Here is a 7,881-nt window from a genome sequence, read left to right as displayed (position 1 = left end):
TTTGTTCCAAAGAAAAACCACATGAATTTGAAATTCTATCAAAAAAAATTAATGATAATATAAAAAACCTATATAGTATGAATAAACTTACACCATATAGGGGTATATTTTGGATATTGTAGACCGGTATATTTTTGATATTATCGTTAGTATTGATAGAATTTTAAGTTCATGTGGAAAGAAAATTTAATATTCTAATCTCTAGCATGCCTACCAAAGTTCAATGATGAACATTGTGTTTCGTCCGCCCATTCATAAATGATAATCAATTCTGGTTAAAACCAATTAGCCATTGAAAAGTTTGTAAAAATATCTGTCATCAGATGTCTACTAGATCATCTTCACTAGTTGCATTTCTTGCTTGGACGCCCTTTGATGCTTTGCATCAATGCTTTTGTTGTACCTTTTTTGATGAGTTTACTTTTTGTTCAAGATTAACAGTGTTGTTAAAACCCACTTAAGCTCATTGCTATTTTGAGTCACTTATTGTAGATAATTTTACAAATTAAAAATTGAATTCCTCAATATGGAAATTGCAATGCAAGATATAACAATTTCCAATATATTTTTTTATTTAACAAATAACATTACCTTGCATTAGCAGCTGAATTAAACTAATTACTATAATAGTCTTCTCAGTTAGTAATTAAATTTATTTAAGAAATGCATTATATTTTGAAATTTAAAAAAACAAATACGAAGTCTTATGGCATCATATAATCTTCACAATAATTGATTTAAAACTATTAGTTCTTTTCCTTGTAATGAGATATTAACAATAACCTGATTTTAAGATTATTCATTATTACGCAGTGATAAATGGTGTCGCATTTTTAACTGTTATATAACCTAAACGCATTTGCTCATCTTACTCAAATTAAATATACGAAACTCTATATCATCATCATCATGTTGAGGCAATAGTTGATATAAATAGCACCGCTAAAATGTTAGGTTTTTACTAAAACTGACTGAACTTGTTTAAAATCAATTCTCAAGTGATGACATCTTATTCAAATTTTCTATGAAATAAAAAGATAACAAATTGAAATATTAGTCATAGTAAAGAATATGCAATTGTGAGAAAATGCACTAGAACATTTGACTTAATCAAAAGTTTATTCAATAACAAATAAAAAGATTAATCCAATATTATTTTTCTTATTTTCTATGTTTGAGTAAATTGGCACGTCATATAGCAAATGATTCATATGCTTGTAAATATAAGTACCCGTAAAGATATAATAAAGCAGTGTTCATGCATTATATGAAATGCGCATTTTCTAATAGTTGCTATATTGTCGTTAGTACATGTAGGTGCAACTATGCAATCTATATATATATAGCGGGAAAAAAAGAATGAAGTGATGCCTTTTCCAGTTTACATAGCAATTGTTTATTAACAAAACTGTAATAAATAATTGAAGAGAAATATCAACCGGTTTCACCCGTTAAAGGGATCACGTAAAATTGTTATAAATCAATGCATTTATTGTGCAAGATTAGAATCAAAGGTGCAATCCTTCTTGACCTGCAATATATAATGTTAAAATATATAATTATGAAATATTCAAATACAAAATTATATTGATTTTACTCATAATTACCATCGAGAGGAGATCTGTAAAGAACGGTAACTGAGAACCTAATGTCAAATCTTTTCTTTGTTGTCAATCGAGTTGTAAAAGATCTCTCCCGCTTACTCAATAATAATGTTTCCTTGCAGGAGGGAAAACCTGTCAGTTACGTAAGACCAATAACGTCAAGTACTTCTATGACTCGTTGTTTTCACAGTAGGAGATCAGAACATGCTTATAAGACAACCATGCAGGGGAAATGTTTGATGTCTAAGAGCATTGATAAAGCGAATATGCTGCTAATATTATAAATTATCATGTTTTCTCAAATAGGTGTTCTTTCAATGTGAAACTGACATTTTTGTCACTCTTTTTCGTTGTAGAAAAGAAACGTGCTTAAAAAGGTGCTATAATAAAAAAAAACAAAAACAAAAAACATGCACACACAGGTAAATTGATATAAATGCCACTGCATTGCAGATTGCATAAAAACTAACCATTATTGGTACTTTTTATTAAAAACTTTTTCAAGTTAAACAATCTTTATATAGTACTTAAACCTTAGAATGTTAAAGGCCCGACGCAGACTCTTTGCTTCTGATATAAAAGTTCCTGTCGGGTGATTAATCTTCACCGAGATTTGCAGAGAAGCAAACGCCACTCAAAACTGATAGCTCATATAAAACGTAAATATCTTTTACGGGAATAGTATTGCAAATTCAATATTCATCCCATACATGTAACGAAATATTAAAAAAGAACAGAACATTTACGAAAGAAAAAATTACAACCGAGATTTTTTCGCCCAACAATACATAATGATTACTACATTTGTCATAAGAAATATGTATATTTGAACGGTTGGTTTGTTTTAACCTCACTTGAAATATAGCGAGTGGATTATATGCGATCCATAACAATTGTACAAAATGTACAATTCAATATTCAAAAAGTTAATATCACTATGTTTTGAAGATAAAATTTATAGATGATATAATATTATATTCAGTATATTACAAAGAATCTCTTGTTTCGTCTGGTAGTTGTATTGTGTCTGCAATCCACAGGCAATCCGCATTAGATACATTGTAATTATCGTGTATTTATTGCAAAATAAAATCGTCATCGTTTCTTATATCTATGTTATTAAAAATATATAAATTGTTTTCTATTTTTAAAAAATCAGACAAAAACCACTATATTTCGTACTAAATCGATTTAATAATTGCAATGTTATAGTGAATTTGCAATCAGAACTATTTTTCTAAGGATTGTAAGTTTGAATATATTTAAGCAAATCATTGTTATTATATATAATAATAATACTTTATATTATCTATACGACTGTTCTAACATCGAAACGTTTAATAAGTAACATCCCCCTTTTTCCAGATTTTTATACTTCACAACAGCAGGTGTCAAGAGTTGTGTGGGAGCTGTAAGAAACGGTCCCGTACTTCACTTTTTTCTTGTCCTTCGGGATCATTGATTACAACACTTTTAAGTGTTCAAAAGGCGGTGTTAACGGCGTAAGGGATGTTGAACTGTTTCAATATCCCTCCGGAACAGTCTCAGTCTAACCGAGTATGCAATTTTCATGTAATTTTTGCTGTGATTAATGCTTTTGAGAAATCACTCTTTTCCAGATATTTTTTAAAATATGAAAGGAAAGGCGCCGTGCAATGAACGCACCCCACACGACCCAGCAACACGAACCAGCGTCCCGTAGCACACAGTAGACTCTGACAAAATCTCTGTAGATGTTTTTTATAGCAAAACACACAAGGTAATGCCTATTCAAAAGACAAAGAAGCACATCTTAAGAAACTGAGCAAGTGGTGCATCTTCTGTTAAAACTAACCTGGATATAGATGTCTTAAACTTGCAAATGACTGTCGATGGAACATTCTAATATGCTCATAAACATTTGATATTTCATTATGTTTCATAAAAAATGTATAGTAAAAGTACTGTTATACGAATAAGAAAAATACTAAAGTTACATAAATTTAAAGGTTGATATTCGTATATCTTCTAGAATTTCTCATCATTTTTACATTATTAAGCAAAATAACGTTTATGGATGCATTCATCTGTTCATATTTTAACAATTCCATTGTACATATCTACATATAAAATATTACAAAATAATATTGCTTTGGCAAAAAAGGTTTAACAATATTTCGTTTGAAAGTGATAATTTACCCATCTTAGTGTAAATGTTGACTGCACAGGTAACACATAACCATTTGCCATAATTGATTTTGATTAAGAATTTTACTTTGCAAAGGTAGCCGTTACTCATGCAACTCATGCACAAGTCTATAAATATCCTTCAGAGTATATTGATAAAAAGTTTCTTTCTCATTACCATAATCATAGTCAGTCTTTTGAAATATGTAATTAATTAAACTTAAGTTGATTACAAAACATGAGCATAAGGGCCCAAGATAATAACATATTCATTCTAGCATCAAGATGATTATCTTTATGAAAAATACATCATTTACCCACCTGATAAAGTTTTACATCAAACGTATGCAAATACTTTGAAATTTTGGTGTTTGTAACGTTTTTGTTAACTAAAATGGAGATAACCATTAATATTAAGCCATGAGGAAAATATTTTTAGAAAAAACGTATGGAAAATACGAGTATGTGCTTTTATGAACATTGAAAACAATAGTCACGAAACCCCTGAAAGTACACATAGTCTAATGGTTTGATTATTTGGTAGGTTCTTAAAAATGTAACAAATGAACACTGAAAAGTAGCCTTTAAAATTGGAAATATTATTAAATAAATTTAACAGATGTGTAGGTTATACACCTTTGAAATTTATTTTTGATTAGAATTCTATGAGGAAGAAATTAATGTATGTCTTTTAAAAACAATTACATACATGTGTGAAGTCACAAAAACATATTCATATTGGTTCGATGATGACATTCTTATTGCAGTATTTCAGATATTAAAATAAAATGCTGACTTTTCTAAGTAGTAGGTAACCAAAGGGAGTTGAGGTTATCGAAAGAGTAATAAAAACAAAACGAAGAGTATTGCAGACTAGGTTTTATTGATTCTGTTAACAAGAAAAAGTGACAGTCAGGTGACTAGGTAGGATTTAATTTTATCCATACATTATGTTTCATATTGAAATACGTCGATGGCGTCACTCATCCGAAAATATTGACAGGTTTAAGCGTTGATTCATTGTTGTTTTTATATTAACTAATAACAATTAAAAAAAAATCAAACTAAATTGCTTGAAAACGAAGTTATTCAATTGAATAAAATTATTATACTAAAGTCTTAACAGGAAATCATTACTGCTTTCATCGTGATATCTAGCTCGTTTCAAATTTTCCGACCATTTGTCGCCCAGTAATCGAATTATTGAAATACCGGATCCCCTTTTGCTTAACAAAATATCTTTGTTCTTTTCTCTTATCACACAGACAACATAATTTAATTTCAATTCGCGTCTACATAACTTGTCCTGGTACATTCCAAGAATGTAAACAAGGGCGGCAAACAGGAAATGTTGACGATTGTTAGGCCCTGTACATATTATTGTCATAAATGTCTATCAATGAAGGAGTGAGGGATTTTTTTTGTTTATCAAGCCTTTTCCAATGTAAGATTATACTGTTAGCATTAAATTGTATAAACGATCAAAGTTATCATATTTTTGTACATATCTAAGAAATACCCTGTACTTGATAGTTATATCTGACAAGGGCATCACTTCATTAAGTTTGACCCACGGAATTCACATAATATTAATATTGAGTCATCAATTTTTGACAGAATGATTAACAAATATGATGAACCTATGCATGTTCATGATGAATTTTATAATTTTATATTCATTTTATTTTTGTTAATGATAAAAATATTTTGATAATGTTTTCAGATCACGCCATTGTTTTAATTTAAAGACTTTTAAGAAATAAATACATGTAATAGGAACCAACTTGTTCTATGACAACTGGTCAACATTTTTATACAAGTTTGGCAACATTTTTTAAAGTTTGAAAATTTCTGTCTTTCAATGAAATGAAAAGTTTTATGCATTTTCCTACATTGTATAGAAAACAATCTAAATGAATAAAAAAAAGAAAAATATTTAATTAAAATGTATTGAAAATATGGAAAAGTTGGTAACTCAAGACTGAATATGAAATTAGACTGCTAGGAAATTGACATTTTCAATAAAGAAATCAAGAACTTATGAGCGCTTATATTGTAGAAATTATATAACAAAACATTCTACATTAATTCAAATTTGATTTATCAATAAAAGTTTCAGTTTGTGCTGTAACAATTTACTACTAAATGTATGCAGCTTCGTAATGACACTAATACTATAATCTATTCTCAGGTTTACCTTTTTGAAAATAAAAAGCAAAACATCCTACAGGGGAAATATGATCAATACTTATGTTGAACCAACGTCTGTTATATATTCTGATAATGTACCTTCTTCCTGTATATATAAAACATAATTCAAGCCGTACACTATAATTGTACAAAACAAATTGCACTCCCAAACTGTTAAGGTATTATGACAGCATGTCGATGTTGTTGGTGAAGAAAGACATCAAGAGCCATTATTTCAGGCACCTACGTAGAACCACTGACCTCTTTAAGCTAGCCGAATGAAAAAATTCTAATTCCATAACTGGATTCGAATCCGAAAGGATGCAAAGTAATTTGGAAGATGTTTCAGTAAATTTTAACGCTTTATAATTTGATATTCATAACTATTATGTACTAGAATATTCACACAATTTATTTTAGTAAATAGAAATTCATCTTGTGCTGAAAGTAGTACAATAAAGCCTTTGTACAATTTGCTTTAAAAATGTTTGAAATTAGCATGAATGCCTTTTATGATGATAAAGAAGCAATTATCTTTTTTAAATAATGCATCTAAAATGTGCCGTTTTATTTAAAAGAGAATAATCATATTTAATCGTTCATTTACTGTTAGTGAAAGAAATAAAGATTGATGTTTTAAAATATTATGACTTATTCGATGATACTTTTAAAGATAAAACCAGATAAGAAATAACAAAATGTAATATAATACCAGTGTTTCAACTTATAATGATATTATCATGAATACACTAGGAAGTATGTGTTTGCATTCCCAGTCTCATGATGGTTTTGTTTAATATTTTTATCAGATGTTCTGATAAAACATCTTCCTTACATGGCTTCGACTTAAGATGTATAAAACAACGTTCACATGTAAGTTTCCTTTATTTTATTTTCATTAATTGATAGATGCTATTCGGACATCTGTAAATGTAAGTTTTTCCCCAGGTAAAACAACCTTCCACTGTAGCTTCACTGGACACTACCGTTCAAAATAGAGTGCTCAACGTATTGCGCCTATTATCAATATTATTTAAATATCAAAGAAAAAATTATATCGGGATAACATGAACAAAAAACGTATTTGTTGAGATCCCGAGCATCTCCGACATAAAGGCAAATCCCAAGATATTTCACAAAACGAGCTCAAATTGTTGAATTATTTCGAGTCCGGGAATAGAAAAATGGTAGGGACGAAGTAATAACTCAATTCTATGGGTGGAGTTTCAATTTTCATCACTTTGCAATGGCTCATAATGTTTTAAAATCAAAAACTACTTCCTAATCTTCATTTGTTGTTGTTTTTCACGAACATGTTCGGAAGGAAGTTACAATTTATCATAGTTAACTATACGAGTATAAGTCAAATTTGATTCGACAAAAAGAAATAATCCATATAATAGAAAATACACATTAACGTTCCATACCAATGTGAAGAAAAAATAGTTACATTTGGACTCAAATTGTACTGTTCTCTAAGTTGGAATTACGAGTAAATGTGCTGTGGCTCTTTGTTTTGAACATTTTGTAGATGTTATGCAATAGGTAATGGCCAAGACACAACAATAAACAATTACTCATGTATTACTCATATACATTAAGCATATTTGAAAAACAACAAAAGTATGACTAAAATTGTACTTTAAGTTATAAAGATATTTTCGCACATGGAATCAGAATTGCATTCTGTGTATTATAATGATATTTGTAGAATTCAACATGCTATCTTACGATGTGAATTGTTTATCTTAAATCACGTAACATTGATGTGTTAGTCAATAGTTTCTTTAAGTTGAAAGGAAGATTGAAAAAAGTTCTGTTCGATCTCAGTTATTCAATATCATTCATATATGATAAGATTTCAAGAGGATATGATAACTAAATACTATCTTGCAGGAGCATGTTCTGTATTTCCGACAAC

The sequence above is a fragment of the Ruditapes philippinarum genome, unplaced genomic scaffold, assembly GCF_026571515.1.
Source record: "Ruditapes philippinarum isolate M1 unplaced genomic scaffold, ASM2657151v2 ctg2290_1_1_1_1, whole genome shotgun sequence".
NCBI lineage: Eukaryota > Metazoa > Mollusca > Bivalvia > Venerida > Veneridae > Ruditapes > Ruditapes philippinarum.
This window is presented reverse-complemented; position numbering follows the sequence as displayed.